Source organism: Cryptomeria japonica, chromosome 3, assembly GCF_030272615.1.
Source record: "Cryptomeria japonica chromosome 3, Sugi_1.0, whole genome shotgun sequence".
NCBI classification, from domain to species: Eukaryota; Viridiplantae; Streptophyta; class Pinopsida; order Cupressales; family Cupressaceae; genus Cryptomeria; species Cryptomeria japonica.
The window spans coordinates 685,623,493-685,643,711 of record NC_081407.1 but is presented as its reverse complement, the minus strand read 5'-3'; the positions used below and the strand labels follow the sequence as shown (position 1 = coordinate 685,643,711).

The 20,219-nt window shown below is 38.0% G+C and overlaps 1 protein-coding gene across 1 annotated transcript in view; it reads left to right on the top strand.

Moving 5' to 3' along the window:
• Window positions 1-20,219, top strand: part of LOC131051126 (uncharacterized) — a 238,784-nt gene that overhangs the window by 39,214 nt on the left and 179,351 nt on the right. The window lies entirely within an intron of this gene.

The window sequence follows — 20,219 nt, the reverse complement described above, 5'->3', positions numbered from 1 at the left end:
AAGAAATCTACTTCGTCTTTGTTAATCTCCCATGGGTTGCTAAGCCAACTTCCATCAGCTCTTATGATTTGTGATACTTGATTCCTGCTCCTGTGCTTCTTGGTGGAGTTAAGAAAAAAATTGTATTTAAGTCCCCTTCATTCAAACATGTTTCTCTTGACTTTCCTTTCCAGTAGCATTCCTCCCAAGTTAAAATTTCATTGTATAACGCTAGTAGTTCTCTCCCTGCTACATTCTTCTTGAGTCATCACATTTTTCATGATTGAGTCGCTCAATGATGCCATTTCTTCCTCTATGCCTTGTTTTTCCTCAAATATGTTATTGAATCAGGTTTCGTTCCAATACCTCAGTCTCTTTTAGAAATTGGAGTCTTTTGTGGAATACAAACATTTTTGTACCTTCGTAGCCATTTGAATCCAACCACTATCCCTCCATTATATTGATTAAATCGTGCCTTTTAAACCACATTGTTTCTAATTTAAACTAGCATTTCTGCAAAGAATTGGCATCAGCGATCTGCAGTTCGACCGAGAAGTGGTCTGAAATAGTTATTGATTTAATTGTCGTAGTTAGTTGGTGCACTGAGTTAAGCCATGTCTCAAAGAAAAAAAAGTTGTCGATTTTTTCCGTGATATTTGTGAATCCGTCGCGCCTATTGTTCCATGTGAATTTCCCGTTATTTGTTATTGCTTCTATCAAACCATTCGATCTTACAAATTCTACAAAGTTCGTTTGGGATTTTACCGCTTTGCCCAAGCCACACATTTTCTCACTGGGATCTAGAATGGCATTGAAGTCTCCAACTATGATGTGTTAAAGTATCCCATAATGACTTCTTGTTTGTTGCTTTTGTTGGCCCATAAACATTGTAAATTATGAAATGTAGCTTAGAGGAAAGGCTTCTCATTTCGCCTCTCATCCAATTCTGATTGGCCACTATTGGTCGAAACACAACACTATTTGCTTTCCACATTATTTTGAGTTCGCCAAAAGCACCAACCGAGTTGCAAAACCAACCTTCCTAGCCCTTATAATGTCTGACAAATATCTCAACCTCCTTCGCACTTAATTTTGTTTCCTGTATTAAAACCAGATCAACCTCCAAGATAGTTAGTTGGCGTTTGATTTGGCATCTTTTGTTAGGGGCATTAAAGCCCCTAACATTCCATGTTAGAGACTTCATTGGGCTTTAGGGGGGGATGAGTGCTTAGCTCCTCTAGATCGCAGCATGTATTTTCTGATTGAGGTTTGATCTTTGCATGAGGCGTCCTCCACCCTCTTTTGCTTCAGAGTCTTCCTTCCGGTTCTTTCTTTTAACTGGTCTTGTCTCCATTATTTTTGCTGCTGATTGGCTGATATTCCTTGGCTCCACCACATCTAATTCATCGTTTATTGCTTTCACTAAACTCTGTATTTCTTGGATCCACCTCTATCAGTGTGGTCTCCCATTGTCCATCTTCCTCATGAATGGCAAAGGTTTGTGGGGGACTCATCATGTCTTGGCTTGTGTCGAAGGTTTTGAACGGGGTTCCATTGCATCTTCCTTGCTTTTCTCGATTTGGGTTCTTGGTCTTGTTGGCCTCCTTCGATCCCTTTTCTCGCATCTTACCTTTCTTGTGATCCAATTCTCGTGTTGATGGATTCACAGTCAGCATTTCTGACATGATCTTTGCCTTTGGGGTTTTCGTTGAATCGCTTTGAGCCTTGCCTTCTTGTTTTGGTAATTGTAAAATTCTTTGGTCTCCTGAGATCCCATCCTCACTAATTTTCCTTACCCATTTCTTTTGTGGAGGCTTCATGCAGTTCAGAACATTGTGTCTTCGGCTAGCACATCTTTTGCAGTAGTAACTTTTTAGTTCTACTTCTATCTTTTGCTCCCATGTCCCAGTGGATGTTTTAAATTTGATCAAATTGGGTAGAGGTTTTATTGATGTCAACTTGATTTTGGTGTGTAATTTCGAATCTTCTTTCCCCATCTCTAGACCTAGATACTGCCCTAATTCCAAGCTTATCTTTTTAAACATTCCTTCGTCCAGAATTCGAGTGGCTAATTATATAATCTGATCTAGTAGGCCCACTTCGATGGAGCCATCCCTCTTGGATTGAATTGTTTGATATATTTCTGGGTGTACACTAAGGAGGTTCCGCACCACCATGGTCCCTTGGCCAAGAACTCGTTCCTTCTTTAGATACAAATTCTAGGGCGAAGAAATTCTTTAGTAAGAATGAGATCTCAGCTTCTAATGCTTTTTCAGCCATTCATGAATGAATTTCCTCTCTACTCGCATATCAACTCGTCACTCTTCCTATAATTGCCCTTTTTTCTAGGGCTTCTGCCATCATGTCTACTTTGCTGGAGTCATCCAATTCGTTGGGTTGTGGGACACATTCAACATTTCCAAAGAGTTTTTCAACTTAATCACCTGCGGAAGTTTTCTTGTTCCAGTTGCTTTCCTTTTGCTTGTTGACCTTTTTGAGACTTTATTTGATTTGATTCAGTTCCTTCCATGCCCACTACCGAAAACCTGCGTTGTGGGATCCATCATCTTTGCTTTTGTTTCCCCTTTTCTTCCAAAATGGTTATTTGCTGAATCATTCCATTTCCCCAATGGGATTCTTAGCTCTTGAGGCAAATTCAGGGAATTTTGTCTCTTCCCGAAAGTCTTCACCTCCTACTATGCCTTCCCAACTATTGTTTGCGAATTCAGTCTACTCTACGGTTGCCTTTTTTTTTTTGAAGTCTATACTCTAGGTCTGAACTCTAATGACCTATGTGCCCCATTTAAACCTAAACACTCTAACAACTTACAAATAGGGTGTTTAGAACATCCTTCCCTTCTAAGCCCAAGGTGTAATGTCCCCAAATTATCCCTAAATTATAAATACTCAAATTTTGCCCTAGATCACAATTCTTAATTGAAACAAGGTAGGGTTAGAGATACCTTTCACTTTGATTGAGGCCCCGCAAACAAGCTAGGGATTATTTCATAATCATAATTCTTAAAATAGATCTCTTTAACTAGAAAGCAGCAAGTATTTATATTAAAAGTATAGATCTAATCACAAAATTGCTTAAATCATTTTGAGAAGGCTCAACCATAGAAGTGCTAAGATAGGGTGACTCGATAGGGTGCCCTAGAGATCCTCTATCCTAGGCCCAAGGGTGGACCTTATCCCCCTTGGCCTCATGTGGCCCGTGCCATCGATATGAGGTGGAGTACCTAGTGAGGTGTCCTATAATCATTCCTTCAATCTTGCCGCCCCTACTCTACTTCTTATGTTCGAACATTCTTAATTCATTTAACATGATTGAGAGCACGAGGAGCATTCACAATAGGGTGCCCTGGAAGTTCATCCTTTCTAAGCCCAAAGGCAGTATTACCTTTTGTACCCCTTTGGCCTCATGGGACTCTCCGGTCATATACAATGAGGTGGTGTACCTAGAAGATAACCCCAACACCGTTCCCCTACTTGTAATCCTCTCTTCTTATGATTGAGGATCCCTTCAACAAATGATCAATATGGTAATAGTAGGGGAGTTGCAATAGGGTGTCTTTTGACCCTCAACCCTAGGCACAAGGTTAGGACCTTATCTTCCTTGACCTCACATGGTCCTTAAGCAATGTTCTCAACCATCTTTACGAGGCACCATACCTAGTGAGGAGTCTTTCATCGTCCCCCCTCCTTGCACTTCCTCTACTTCCCCAATAGTATCGAATATTATTGTAAATGATGTTCAATTTACATTCAATATGCAAGTTATATTCTATTTTGAATAATCTAGTTATATATATTATTGAATTAATATATGAATCTGACTATCTTCTTGTTTGTGGCAGGTGAGAGGAGCATTTATTATTTTCTATGTCCTATCTCACGAATGCCACTCAATATAAGTATATAACAAATGGGGTACGATCAAGCAATGCCTTGATCGGTCATGACCGATCAAGACATTCCTTGATTGTGCCTCTTTGTCAATACAAACAAATGCATGTTCATTGTTAATACCAATCGGTGTGTAAATATTCTAACCACTGATGATTATCGGTGTTTGCACAATACTTAACAGCCGATGATTATTGGTGTTTGTACAATACTAACAGCCGATAGTTATCAGCATGTTAGCCTTAACAACCGATAACTATCGGTGTAGGATTAACATCCGATAACTAGCGGTTATCATGCCACCCGATATATTGAAGCATATACAACCCGATATTTAATCGGTGTTTTGATTAATCATAATATTTATTATCAATTATGTTAGTCGATATAAATTGGAATGCAAGATTTAGTAATTGATGATCATAAACAAAAGATATAGTATGATTGAACTGAATAGGTTATTTATGTGCAAATGTAGAATGACTATCAAAGAGGAATTAATTGCTTGAAGGTTTTATCATAGTTATCGATATGATAAATGATTGAATGAGAGACTTCATTTATCTCTCATTCAATCATTTATCTTACCGAAGCTATCATGCATTAACAATTATGTTATCAAGTGTATAGATTTAAATATATATTCACTCTCAACCAATCATTTAAGCATATAGATATAAATGAATTCTGTACACAGTCAGATATAAACATATATGCATTTACATCTGTATGAATAATCTATATTGCCTTCATACCACAAGTATTTGATATATTACTATTCTATCAGATCCGCTGCCAATGAAATATCTCTGCTGGTGTTAGATGCAGATGTAATACTCCTTCATTCAGATTTGATTCTGATTTTCTGATTTGATTGCCGCCATAATCAGTATTAGACCTCTTCAGTTCCAGATTAGAATTCTTATGGTCTTCTCATACATACACTCCTCTCCAGAATTCTGCACATACTTCCCTTTTAGGGTCTTGCTCATTTTATTTTATGTTTCTGCAATGCTTTTAGGATCGATGGATATATCTGTCTTATTTTTCTGTCTTAGTTGATCTGCTCTAAATATATTTATATTCCAATTTGTTCTGGACACAATCTTACTTAACAATGCCGTTCTTAAATCCTGAAAGTGACCTTCAGATTCTGCTCACAACGTCTGCTCTTGAGGTAGGAAAGAAAATATGAATTTCGCCACAAATCCCTCAAAGGTATTCTTATTTATATCTTCCAAAGACACCCCTTCACCAAAAAGGTGCACCTCTTTATGCAAGTTGGCCAAGTAAGAAGTAATTTTGTTTAAATTAAATTTCCCTTCTAAATTGGGCACCTATCCCCATGAGGTCGGCCCAACAAAAAGTTTTATTTAGTTTTTATTTGTATTGCAAAAGTGGGTGCCCAACCAACCGAGGGAGGGGGGGGGGTGTTCAGCCACATTAATATTATTATTATTATTTTATTTATTTATTTATCTATTTACTAGCCGGCTCCAAACCTTGTTTTAACCTAGGTCGGCCACCATTTCTTGCAAACCATTATCATTATTATTTATAAGGGCTGTGATCTGAGTTAGGGACATGACACAAGGGCGGGGCACTCCTTGCACCCCCTTGGCCTGATGGGACTATCAGTCACCGCCATGAGGTGGTGTGCTTAGAAGGGGACCTCATAACTGTTTCCCCTCCTTGTAGTCCCTCACTATCTCTATCATGGTTGTTTGCAGTATTTAAACAGACATATGAGGAATTGCACAGTATTGTCTATATTCCTCATATAAGGAATCATATAGTAATATAGTATCATTAGGTTGCATACATATTGTTCATATGTGAGTAGTTATACATAGAATTACATTATGCGGCCTACCACAAGAATTACTACTTCATATCAAATCACTCGCGTAATGCCCAATGGCTGCATGCCTGTTATATCAGATCTGTTCTTCTTTGATTAACTCCTCTGATCTGATTCCCTTTCTGCTGTTATGATATATTTATGTTTGCTGCCAAGATATATCTTTATCTGAAATATTTCTTTCTGCTCTAATCCCATTCTCTCCCCATTATATCTTCTACTTATACCTTTTCCAAAGCCCAAGTGATGTGTCTTTATGAGAGAGGTCGGCCATAATATTTAAGCTTTATTTAATTCAATCTTATGTTCTTTGGTTGGCCTTAATAAAAGGCAATAGCCCTTCATCTTAGTTGGCCCCCCAACAAGGAATTGATATTATAATTTATTCCATTTAGTCGTCCTTTAATTTTAACTTTTATCCTTAACTCTTAGGACGTTCCTTGCTTAATTCCTATAAAGGCTATAACCTGAGTTTCTGAAGACTGCAATTTTATCCTAAGGCTGCCATCTCATATTTAATTACATAGATCTGTGACTAGGTTTCATGACTGCTGCAACTAGTGTCTTTGCTGTGACTAGGGTTTAAGATGGGGGCATGAGAAAGTATGTGAGAAGTTGGCAAAAAAACTCAATTATAGTGCCTAGATTAGTAAGTTATGGGGTGTTAGTGAGGAAAATGCATATATATCTGCTTCTTTGCCACTATGGTCGAGATGTCATTTGAGACAAGGTTCCACTTTACTTTGCATAGGCCAGTTGCACATATTTTGGTTTCTTCTAGTTTAGGGGCAGCAAGGGCTAATGGGAAACATAGATTGGTGAGTGATGTTCCAAACCCACCAGCAGACTTATTCAATGTGTAATTGAACGATGAGGCAGATGATGCCATTGAAAAGTTCTTCTTTGCCAATGGTATTCTATTCCATGTGGCTTGCTCTCCTTATTATAAGTAGGTTGTTGTCGGGTAATTAAGCATTAAGGTAAATTGTGTTAGCATCGGCAGTTAACCCGTTGGTTGTCGGCAGTTGGCACCGGGTAACCGACCGACTCCTTTATATTGTATCTGTTTCCAGTCTTTGGACATGCTATGATAGTCGAACATATTGCTATCATTGTATGTACTGGTTTATTATGAATCAATAGAACACTTGTGAGTTCCATATATTCTGTGTACTTCTGTCATTTATGCAATGTCTTAACCTAACACCCTACGGGGAAAACATAGGTCGTGCAAAGATAGCAAGGGCAGGACCATCACATGTGCCACCAGTGTAAACTATATTAAGGACCACAATCTTGGATAGGAACTATTTCAAAACCAATATTTTAATGGAGAAAATGAAGGAATCTTGCTCCACAAGTGGATGTAGCATAGTCATGGATGGGAGCTTACAATGACCAAACAAACTATTTTTAAATTTTAACCATCCTTACTGCTGATGTAATGTAGATTGGACATGAAAAGTGACAATAAATGTGTATGGATTGTCTTCACAATTGGTGTCTCCCAAATCAACAATAAATATCTCAAAAAATGGTTTGCCACCCTTGAAAAATTTCTGATTTTTTCTTGCAGCTAGGCTACCTCCAAAAATAGTCTCAAAACCCTCTAATGACGTCAGCTGGCAGTTGGCATGACTGTAACAACTCAGATCCAGCTCTTTAGGATGCTCAAGAATTCACAAAAATCTTAAACTCACTATATAAATCCTCAAATATGTGTTGGTGATAAAATGATGATTTTTGCTTGCCAAAATCACTATGGTGACACTCGCAAAATCTAAATCTACCACAAATCAGTGCAATTATGATTCCTGGATGGAATCACCCAAGATTGGAAACAAGAGTTTTCATCCTTGATCCCAAATGTGGAATTCAAGAGGGTTTTTGTCCTCTTGAACCCCAAACAAATCAAATATTCTCGTCGTTTGATGCCTTAGATTGAACAAACTGCTCAAATTTGAAAATTGGATGAGAAGAGGATAACTTGATTGGTGATTTTTGAAAGAAGATAGGCGTCTGCTTCTCTAGTGCTAAAAATGGGCCCTTTTAACCAGATTCCCAAAAGTATTCAAAAATAGTTTTATTTAGCATTCAAAAATGCTTTTTATTTTTAAATTTTAATATTAGTATTTAAAAATAAATTTTATTTTTTATTATAATAATATTATTATGTTGGCCTTATTTTGAAATTATTGAGCCCACTTAAAATATTATTAATTATTTCCCGTCTTTTCCTCTTTAGTCTATGGGAAATAAGGATAAGCTAAAAGTCTTCTCCTTGCCTCTATTATGAAAAAGGAGACATGAAATTTTGTCTGATTGTTGTTTTTTGAACCAACTTTGAGGGAGAAGGCTGCAATATGGGTCCCTAAGGGACACCAAAAGATACCCCTAGTGTCCATATGGCTGGGATTCCCTTGTTAAGCTTTGTCAGAATTGAGCTTTTTGAAACTGATCTTCCAGGTTGGCCATTGAATCCCTTTGTGTTAATTACTCTTACAACCATCTCTTGCTTGTGGGAGCTGACCTATATAGACTTACTGCTGCTTCAAGCAATTCTTTAAGCTTTCATCATTTACACACTGTCTACTATCCATATTGACTACGTAAAGAGACAACTTGATTATAATATAATTGATTTAGAATGAAATACTTCCTTTGGTTCCATGTTAGGGTGCCCAAATTGATCTATAATATTTGATGTGGGTTCTAGAATTTCAGTAAAGTCCAGAACCATATTTTGTTTTTGTACTCCTACGAGAACTAGCCTTATTGGCTTGAATCTCTCATTATAGCTCAATATCATATTCAGTAAAGGCCAGAACCATATCTTAAGTGTGTTGCGGTCAATAAGATGCAAGGCATTATGTACAACAAGAAGCTTTTTTGCCTTTCTAGAGGTAAGCCTGTTCTTCGTAATGGAGTAGATGAAGCTATAAATAGACTAGTTTCTTTCAACAACAAAAGAACTAGAAATTCGGGCTAACAAATGAATGGATATAGAGGTAGTCAAAGAAGTAGGTCCATGCATGGTCCACTACAAAATTGGGTCCTTTTGTGCCATAGTCTACCTATCTATCTTGACCTCTTCAAAATAACCCCTAAGGCAAAATTTGTGCTTTTAGCATATATGATGCTAGCATCTAAAGAATCATACATCTTTCAGATACCCTTTATGAACCCTGCCATATGCAAGGGAGTGTTGAGCCTAAGTTTGGGTATGGCAGCACAAGCACATATGATATCTGAAAATTTAGTTATGATAAAATTACAAATGAAAATTAAAAATTGGGTACACTAAGTAAACTGCTCAATAGTAAAGTTGTAAATACATTTCAGTGATTGCGTTAAAACATTTGAATTGTGAATTGAACATTTACAATGAAATGTTGAATTAGAAATTTATATTATATTCAAAATTTCACAATGATGATTGTAATGACAAATTTTCAAAATGGTAAATGGCCTAAAGTGATGCCTCTAATTATCCCCGAACTCATCGCTAGAACTACCAGACTGTATATGCTCAACCTCTTCCAAACCAATACCAAACAGCCCTGTCTATGTTGCATCATTAACCTATGTTGGCTCCTTTGGCTCTACATCCCATTGTGATGCTAGGCTCTCCTTGTACATAAGTGTGTTGTGGTCAATAAAATGCAAGGCACTATACAACAACTTTCTCTGCTCTCCTAGGGGTATGCTTGTTCTTCTTAATGGAGTGGATGAAGCTATAAGTATACCAGTTCCTCTCAGCAGCAAAAGAAGTATAAACTTGGGCTAGCAAATGGATGGTGTTGATGGTGTTTTCATGCACTATCAAACACAGAATAAAGTATTGAATACTCTATCCTCTCTCAAAGAAAGACTTCTCAAATGCTGACTCCAAGGTTTACAATGCCAGGTCTTGACGTGTTGGATAGCTTCAATGGTATAATGTGTTTGCTGTACCTTCAAGGGGACTGGCGCAATTGTTCTTCATCAACTTCAAGCCCAATGGAATGCTCTCCTGCAGATGATGTTGCAATTTCGCTCTTTCCTACTACTACTAAATGATCTTTGATAAAAAAATGAAAAAAGGAGTAAGGTTTAGAAATGCTATGCTACTGCTAGGAATGCAAGACAATGGACAATCTCAAGTGAGCTCAACTAAGCTTTGCATTGACATGCTATGAACATCTTTGCAACACTAGTGCAATCTTCTAAGGGTAGCTTGATAATTTTCAAATCACTACTACAAGCATAGATACCTTCAAGATGAAGCACACCAATGATGAAATAGTAATTGAAGTTAAGCTTTGGCTAAGATAAGTTAAGTCGACCATGCAAAATACTTCACCATCGATGGAGTACTAGTAGTATGAACAATGAGAGCTTCACTGTCAATCATCATGCACATGCATCTTCCATTCATCTAAAATACTTAAAGCAAATTCTATTCTAATTTTTTTTGTCTTTTCAAATATCAAATTCTGTCATAAAAGGATGAGGAAACAAGCAAATGCTCCAAAACTCAATAAATCACCAACACTTCAATGATTTTATTAATTCTGTAGCATCAAGCAACAATTCTTCAAAACTCTTCTAATCGATCCTTTACAAATTAAATGAGTTGAGCTTATATAGAGCTCTCGACTACAATGAATGGCCAAGATTAAATCAAAATCAAGGGCAAGATTTTGCCACCTAAACCCTAATTAGGGTTTGTTACAACAAAATACCTAATTATTGCAAAATAATCAAATATCAGCCAATGGGAATGTGACATCCATTTGGCACAAAATACGAGGAAAAATCGTCCAATAGAAAAAATGATACCACATGGGATCATAACAAACTATCTTCTAGAATCTTGTTGCCCTTATCCTTTTCTTTTATTGCAAATTCAACGAATCTAGACGTCATGAATTCAATCTTAGTTATTAGAGCGATAGGCAGGTTCCTCAACTGTTCTTCCAAGTAACTAACTTCTTCTAAAGAAGAAGCAAAGGTTGTCTCCCATCCTGGCCCATAATCTCTAGTCTTGCTGGCAAGTACTGTGAATGAGTGTATATTGTCCAGCTATTTCTCGGAAGGTGATCTGTCTGTTCCAAAGAATATGATCTTCACTCATACAGCTAGCTGATCAACATCTATGTGAATTCCTTCATTCATCTCCTTCTCGAGAATGATCTTAGCTACCTCTACGATCTTGACATGTATCAAATTTATTGCTCCATTGACTTGAGTGCGTCCATTGTTGATAGCTTCAAAAATGACCTTCCTCATGCGAAGCACGTTACACCACTGTATAGTCTTTGGTGTAAAGGAAATTATCATAAGCTGCCATGAGGACTTGAGTTCTTTCAACGATACTTATGGCCTTATCAAATATCTTCACCAGTTCTTTGATAAATGCATTTGCCCTTTTGAAAGTCTTATTTATCCAAGTATCCATTAAGTGTGCTGAAGTTCTCATCCTTTCTAAATTTTCCACTGAGTCTGGAGGAAGCAATGGTGGGGCGTAGCTGAAGGATCATGTTACCTCAACGGTTCTTTGAACTGCTAGAAGTAACTTCTCAATGCATTCACTTCTCTTTCCACTTTCTTATTCTTATCTACTTCCAACCTCAACATGTCGTGGACTATCTTCACTGTGTCATTCATTTCTTCCAATGTTTGCTCAATGGTGGGAGGACCTAAATCAATAGTCTCCAAGTCATATTCTTCTGTTGTAATCTCGCCTTCAGGCTTATCTACTCTTGGAGTGGCAATCTGTATTATTCGAGATCCTGCACCATCTCTTGTCATCTTTGACATCTTTGCTGCTTTCTTCTTCCTAACGGTCTCTTGAATTCTATTCAAGAAGCTATCCAGATTCCAGATCAATAGGATCTTCCTTTGCTACTATCAATTCTTTTGTTAATCTCTCCCTAAGCCATGTTGGGATAGCAGATTTCTCTTCTCCTACTTGCACTTCATTTAGTTGGTGATCCTCTTAGGGTGGAGATGTTACTTCTTCATTTTCGTTCTCAATGACTACATGTACATCTTTTCTTGTTTTGTCATTGATTTGCTCAAGTGGAACTGAATTGCCTTGACCCAATGATTGCTTACCCTTGTCTGTCTTTTTGCACTTGCTGTTTTGAATTGTAGATTCCATGGACTCATTCACTCTCCATGATCAATGCTCTCCCTAGGTGGCTGCTTTTCCAAGTTAGCTGCTTGATTCATTTCTACCTTGTGCATGGAAGAGGTACTAATTGAAGGGCGGCTTGAACTTGATTTATGCTTCTTGTTTGGAGGCTCTTCCTTGTGACTTTCTTTTCTCTTGGATCCCTTGGAGTGAGCTGACTAGGTGGCACTTCCACTTATGCTTTTACTTTCCATATCATCATCGGAAGACTCTATCTCTCCCATCAATTCAAATGTCAACTAGGTATCATGATTTTTCAATTTTTGAATTTGGATGTCTACCCATTGTTTTGTATATGCAAAAATTGGCTTCATTAAATATTTCAAGTTAGTGATCTCCACATCAGTCCAATGACCTCTACCTCTTTGTCTTTCTCTTGTTCATATATTGGCTGGAGGTGTCTTCCACTATCTTGTGCCTGATCTGGAATGTCGAAGACCTTGCACATCTTGACGATGTCGATTGATAATCTTGAGCACGTTTTTCTCCTTATGTCTAAACCGTCTTGAGCATTCATGAAAAGATCTTCCAATTGTAGCTTATGTTTGTGCCTTCTTCTGCTAGATCTTTTGATATTGCTGTAGGGATCAAAGCTACCTCTAGAAAAGTATGGAATAAGGAGAGATTTCAATTCCTCTTCCACCTTCTTTGCCGCTTGCAAGGATGGACACACTTCCAATGATTGTCCAACTGAAATGGGAAATGGAATTCTTGACTTGTGTCTATTCTTTTGTACTTTGTTGTATGTCATCAACTGCCTCACCAACTCAAGCAATACTATCTTTTCGGTAGGATATCTTGGTAGCATGTAGGGCGGACAAGAGCATCCTTGAATTCTTATGTATGTGAACTTGAGAAATTGGATAAACCAAGCACGAAACTTCTTTATCAGTTCTTTTGCTTGTGGAGATAACCTCTGATGAATACCACCTTGCAATGTTTTTGTTATGTGCATCGTGAAGGCATCATTCACCTTCCTGTAATATGCCTTGCCAGGATAATGCAATCGTGTGTATGATTCAAATAATCTCAATTCTCCAGCTTGCATACCAACTGGGCCTCTATAAATTAATCTTGTGTATTCATGAGCTCTGGCAAGTGAATATATGATGTATGAACTCTTGTAGAATGTTCTGGTTCGTGCAAGTCTCTTGAGTTGTATATCAATGTTATTGTTTATAATTCTTGCCTAGTTGATCCTCTCCTTTCTAGTTGATATGATCTCCATGAAGTAGAACATCCAATTCTCGAACTGGGATGCTTGAGGGGTTCCCATGATTTGGTTAAGTAAAGTGATTAAATTGCTGAATTCCTCCTTGAAATCAATCCTGTGAAGCTTGGTGGGTAACTTGGATATGCCAGGCCCGCTCTTCAATAAGTATCCAATACTTATTGATTATGCCAAGGCATTTGTCAGGATCATCATCATAGAATGCCTGTGCTGCTTCCTTGCTTTTGTAGATCATGCCGTTGAATTCAGGTATGTGGAAAGCTTCATTGATAGTTGTCTCAGATAGATAGGCAAGTTCTCTACCATCAGGTGCTAAAACCGTTCTTTTGCTCGCATCGTGGTGCTTGGCACAGTCAACGATCAACTCATTGCATTGTATAGCTCGAGGGAAGTCTGCTGCTTTCACTATCCTGCTCTCGATCATCATCTTTGAAAATCTGGAAGGCTTGTTGGTATACAAGGGACCTTGGAACTTCTTTGTATCAATTTGCTAGAGGTTGGTCTCTCCTACATTACCCCAAAATGATGTGATCTTGGACTCCAACGACTCTCTCTTCGAGTCTTCCTTGATGAGAGCCTACCTTGCCTTCCGAGTCGCCATGCCCTACCTATGGGAGCTGCCCATGTTAGGGTTTTGATATGATTATAATGTCAATAATGCTAAAATGTCTCAAGGTTAGTAATTCCTTTCAAAAGCTCATGGAATCGCCAAAATCATTGATGAATTACAAAACCCTAGACATAGATAGAACCCTTGACTCACTTGAAATCTGGAAATTACCATCTAAATCAATGAATTATGCTTTTGAAGTATGATTAGATGATCAAAAAGTAATGAACACTGCATCATATGATTAGAACAACATAAAAATATCAAACATGAAGCTGTACCAGTGTTGAATTGGGGTCTGATTTCAATAAAGATGGTCAAATGATAATCAATTCAGACTTGCAAACAACCTCTAACATGGCTGGTAACTTCAAATTGATTGTTAATTTGGCAAAATTGCCCTTTACATTGATGCGCTCTTGATCGATTGCTGATGTAGAATCACAGATCCTAATGATGAATTCGCTGATATGTAATGCAATTCACTGATTCTTAATGGAAATCGCTCATATTCAGTTCGCTGATTCTTAATGGATGCAATGTTGATGCTAACAATAGCAAATTAGCTGTCTTTGGAAGACAAGTTGCTTGGCAAATGAAGGATTCAGTTAGCCTTGAATGAATTCGCTTCCTTTGGATCAAAATCGCTGTTCTTAACAATGTCAAATTGCTGCAAGTAAAGGATGGAATTGGTGATTGATCAAATGAAATGATCAATCACCTCCTTTATAGAGATGCAAAAGACGTGACCTTTGTTCTATGTTAGGCCGACTTGTATTTCATTTAATGATTTACAATTTAAAGCTCAAAAGCCGACTTGTGTCATCAAATTCGAATATGAATAAAAACGTTTCTCTTCATTGTGGTGCCCTTTCAAGGTGGTGCAAATGTTAAATGTCTCTCCCTTGCCTAGATGCAAAATTGCATTTCTACTTGGGAGGCAAAAATGCCTATCCTTAGGTCGCACTTTTGAGGGGTGATAGGAAGTGGGAATGCTTAGGTCGCGCTTTGAAGGGTTGACAGGAAGTCTTAGTTTGCATTTTGAGGGCCTGACCAGAAGTAACAAATGCTTACTTCGCTGATTTGGGACTTGATTGGAAGTTGAAATCCCTAGTTCACTCTTTGAAGGTCTCATTGGAAATCATCAATCCTTAGTTCGCACTTTTGAAGCTTGATTGGAAATAATCAATCCTTAGTTCGCTGATTGGAGGCTTCATTGGAAATTATCAATCCTTAGTTCGCACTTTTGAAGCTTGATTGGAAATAATCAATCCTTGGTTTGCTGATTGGAGGCTTCATTGGAAGTCGAAATCCTTAGTTCGCTCTTTGAAGGGGGCAATTGGAAATGTTAGTTCGTGTTTTTGAAGCCCAACTGGAAGTGAAAATTGAAAGATCGATCAGCTTGCTACATATTTCTCCTCCTGACTTGCTATTGATTAAGCTTGCAACATCTTCTTGACAACACATTTAGCAAGTTCGATGTCTCTTTTCAAGCAATGAAATACACAAGGCTTAGTTTGCTGATTTGGAGCTTGGCTGGAAGCCTTTTTTCGCACATTTTGGGCTCCACTGGAAGTGATCCCAAAATGATAACTTCTCTATCTTGATCCCTTTGTTCCGAGCCTCTCATGGTAATTTGAACTCTAGCCTATCCTTCCTTAAAATATTGACTTTCCAAAACAAGATTGCCTTAGCCAAATTTAGCATTTCATCTCCATTCGAGCAAGCATGAGATGCTGATTATCATGAATCATTCACTTCCAAAATATTGAGTATACAGATCAACTCAAACTTATTCATCCTAAAGGATCGCTACTAGCAATCTTAGAAAAAACCCTAAAACTGAAAGCAAAAGAAAGGGGGTCCCCATTTGCGATGGGGCGATGTGTGAAATGGTCACAACAGATGGTTAGAGAGGTAGTCAAATAAGTAAGCCTATGCATAGTCCACCACAAAATCGGGTTCTTTTGTGGCATAGTCTCCTTTTTTGTCTCGCCCTCCTCAAAATAACCCCTAAAAGGCAAATTTTGTCCACGTAGCACGAATGATGCTAGCATCTACATAATCATACATTTTTTAGACAACCTTCATGAACCCTTCCTTCACGTCAACATCTTGTATGGGTGTAATCATACTAGGACTTTACATGTACCACTTTGGGTTCAATGCATAATCAATACTATGCAAGGAAGTGTTGAGCTTATCCCATCTGTACTAAATGATTGGTTAGAAATTTTGTTGTCAAATTGCAATGTGGGGTCCTTCTGCCACACAACAACCTTCATTTGGTCAAACATAGTATCAATGCTTTCATATACCTCTTCAAGGTTAGGTGCATTAGCATCCCCACATCTAACCACTTTGTAGAATGGAGTAATGACAAAGACACTATATTTTGCATCAACCCAAAAACATCACTTTTCACAACATTTCACCCTCTTCCCTTGCTCTTTTTTGGAATTAGGCCCCACCGATTTCATTCTGCTGCCATAATCATTAGTTGCAATGTCTCTTGCAACTCAAGCATCCTCTCCAAGAGAATGGAATGCGATGTATATATAGTCCCTATAGGTTTTAGGACTTCCTTTTGTAATGCCCCCTTTTCAAGCAAAATTAGTTTATAAACAATTAGTCTATTTTTCATGTTATCTTGTAGGTTAACTGGTGAGCAAGGGAGAACTCCATAGTTCTTGGAGGGCATAGGATCAGTCTAACAAAGGTGTTGTTCTTGGCAATGAGCTCATTTGGTCTTGGTCAGCTTCTTGATGCTTTTAGAATTGATTTGACCTTTCGGGAGCTCTCCAAACTTCTTGGAGCTATTTTTAGACACTCACCCAGTTGCTTCTAATCATGATACTAAGTCTTTAGTAACACTTTGGCATGGTCAGAATTTCAGTTCTCTGTCATTTTGATATTTTTCACAATCTGGGCATTTTATTGAAATATTAATAATTAGTGTAATTATTTAATTAAAAGGTTTTATAAGTTGTGCATTAAATGGGACTCCTAGGCAAAGGGATCTTTTTACGTTAACGAATAATTATTTGAGGGGTTAGCTATGAAATGTTATTTACTTCTGCAAATGGAGAGAACCTATTTCCTTGTTAAAGTTTTCTTGAGGATGAAAATCCCTTTGAGATTGCTGGTTTTGGGGACAAAAATCCCCCTTAACTGGTTTGGGTGGTTTCAAACAGAGCCCATATCTGCACCTGCAATTGAAGTATTTTCTAAGTTCCGTTCAAGATGAAGGTTTTTGCTGTGTTTTGAGATACAAGTTTTTAATATTGATTTCCAATTATTTTCAAATGTTTTCAAAGTGTTTTAAGGTGATTTTGGAGCAAAGAAACAGGACTCGGACTCGGCTTGGACTCAGCGAGGCCGACTCGACTCGGGAGTCAAAACTCGACTCAAACTCGACTGGACTCGACAAAGTGAAAAACTCAAGAAATTTAGAGATTTTAAAAGATTTAAAACTTGTTTCATGCACCCTTTATTAAATACACCTTAAAGATACAATAACATCATCAAATAGAAGCTAATTTGATTACATACACAAGTATACATGAATCATATAAGCATAAACGCAAATTGTAGCTGAAGGAAATAACAAACATAGATATATAAATATTGTCAAATGTATACAATATTACAAAACTCATGGAATAAAAAATCCATGTGATCATATGCTCAAATGTTCCATACAAATATCAAAGTAAAAACAACTACAAGCCTATGGCTCAGAGGAGCCTGCATCCCTCGGCGGGCCCGACCCCCTACAAAAGCGTCTAAGGTAGGTCCTGGATGATTCGACAGCCATAGCCTCTCTCCGTGCCACCCTCACCAACATCAGGTATATGAATATTTGTGTCACTATCTACCTCAGAATCTGCTGTCTCTGCTCGTGCTCTTTGCTCCTTTGCCATGGCTACAGCCTCAACCTCTGTATCTACCTGGTCAACCCAATCAATGTCGTTGTCACTAAAGACAAGTTCTGTCTCAGTGGTCCACTTGGCTTCAGGATCAACCTTTTCTAGAATGATAGGGGAGATGTCAGTCTGTGCATTCCTTTTCTGTCTGAGGTAGAGGTTGTAGTGAACAAAGACAAGATCGCTCATCTTCTCCACAGATAATCTATTGCGCCTCTTGGAGTGTATGTGCTCAAACATACTCCAATTGTGCTCACAACCAAATGCGTTGCATGGTTGGCTCAAAATGCGAATGGCCAACTTTTGAATATTTGGTGTTTTTGGGCCAAAAAAGTTCCACCAATTATCTGAATTTGAAATGAGAAAAATAAAAAGAAATCAGTCTCACTCTCGACTCTCATTTAACAATATATAATAAAATTAAAATTATGCCTTAGAATGTATTTTTACCTGGCATCATAGTTGTCTTACTTTCTTTGCAGATAGGACGAGTGAAGTTCTCCCCTTGAGCATTAGAAAACAACTGTATCTCGCATAAGTTCGGTTTGAGTACAACTAGCTGGTGCCATCTGCTCCATGACTGGCAGATAATATGCTGCTGCATGGATGGGCCTGTGAAGCTGGTTATGCCATCTCCTATCAATGATATTCCAAATGGGACGATACCTACTCTCATCTCTTGCATACACGGATTTGATGGTCTCCTTGGCCCTATCCATGCCCTCATATATGTATCCCATTGTAGGCTTTTCCCCATCCGCAACTCGCAGGATAACCACCAAGGGCTTAACAAACTGCAAAATTGCAAATATTGTGTAATTTATAAAAATGAACAAATACGAGAAAATGATGAATAAATTATAAAACAAAAACTTAAATTGTAGAATTTATAAAAAATTTACCTTCACAATCTCAACACAAGGGGTCCAAAAGCCTCCCTTATAAAAAATGCATTCTGCCATATCTATCCTTACAGTGGTAGTAGCATAGGATGAGGAAGCCCACTCCTCACCAACATTCATACGTCTCAAAGCCGCCTTACACTGAAGCATGGATTGTAATGTAACGAAGTTAGTGGCAAATTTGGTGATTCCAGGACGAGATAACTCCCTCTACTCCATGTATTGCCTCATAAGAGCTATCACCCATGAATGATTATATACAAATTTGCAAATATTTCTTGCACTTTCTACACATCTATTAATCCATGGGAGTTTTCCAATATCTTGCAACATGAGGTCAATGCAATGGGCAACACATGGAGTCCAAACCATAAATGGGTGCCTCTCCATCAAAAGTCTACCTGCAAAAACATAATTTGCTGCATTGTTGGTGACTACCTGCACCACGTTTTCCTCACCCACCTCATGTATCACCTCCTCTATTTTCTCACATAGGAATGTGGCATTTTTGCAGTGTGCAGAGGCATCAATGGACTTGATGAAAACAATGCCCCCTGAAATAAAAAATAAAACAAGATCAATGATCATTCAATAAATCATTGAATAAAAAATAAAAAAAAATTAACGGCTAAATGAAATTAAAATTAATCAATCACCTGCGGAAGAAACAAGAAAATTAAGGAGAGTTCTATTTCTCCTATCTGTCCAACCATCAGTCATGATGGTGCAACCTATCCTACTCCATATTTGGTGTTGATCCTCTAATTCCCTCTTCACATCACACACTAAATCTGTCAAAATTGGTCCCCTTAAATCAGATTCAAAAGGGGCTTTGAACCTTTACCTGCATATGGTAACAACATCAACCATTTCTTGCCAATAAGGAGACCTGTCACAAATAAATTAAATGAGATAAGTTAAGCATGCACTTTGTACACCAAAAAATCAAACTATAAATATTAAAACAATCAAACAAGAAATATTCACCTGGCTGCAAAGAATGGAACACTGTAGTAGACCCAGAACCTGCCAACTGCATTTTTAGCGGCCTCATGGACCTCCTTGTTCCGACCCATCCTCTCAAGCGACTGTTGGGACCCAGGAGTAGTGCGAGGCTGAAAGTAGGAATCTAGCCTCGATTTACGAATTCTAGGACCAATGTTAACATTCCCACTACCATTGGCAGTGCCAGGACCATGAGCAGAAGCAGAAGCAGAAGCACTAGCACTGAGACGATATGGAGGCATGGAAGAAGGCCCTCCAACACAACCAATGGCTGCCAAATCATCCTTTTGCTTCTTCGCCATTTCCTTCTTTTGTTCAAGTGCTTCAACTGCCACATGGCACTCATGTGTAGCCTCAACAGTTGCTTCTGTGCATGGGTCGGCATCATGGCCACGTATGCCGGCAATATAGTATTTCAATCTATATATGCCTCTGTGGAATATTTTTTTGCAATATTTACACACTACCTGTCATTTTTTTTTGCCCGAGAAAATCTTCATGATATTTCCAAGCAGGGTCCTTTCTAACTGGGGGTCTAGACATTGTATGATTGTAATGTGAAAATTGAGGCAAATAAGAAAGTCAAGGTTGCTGCAATAAGACATTATTAAAAATACA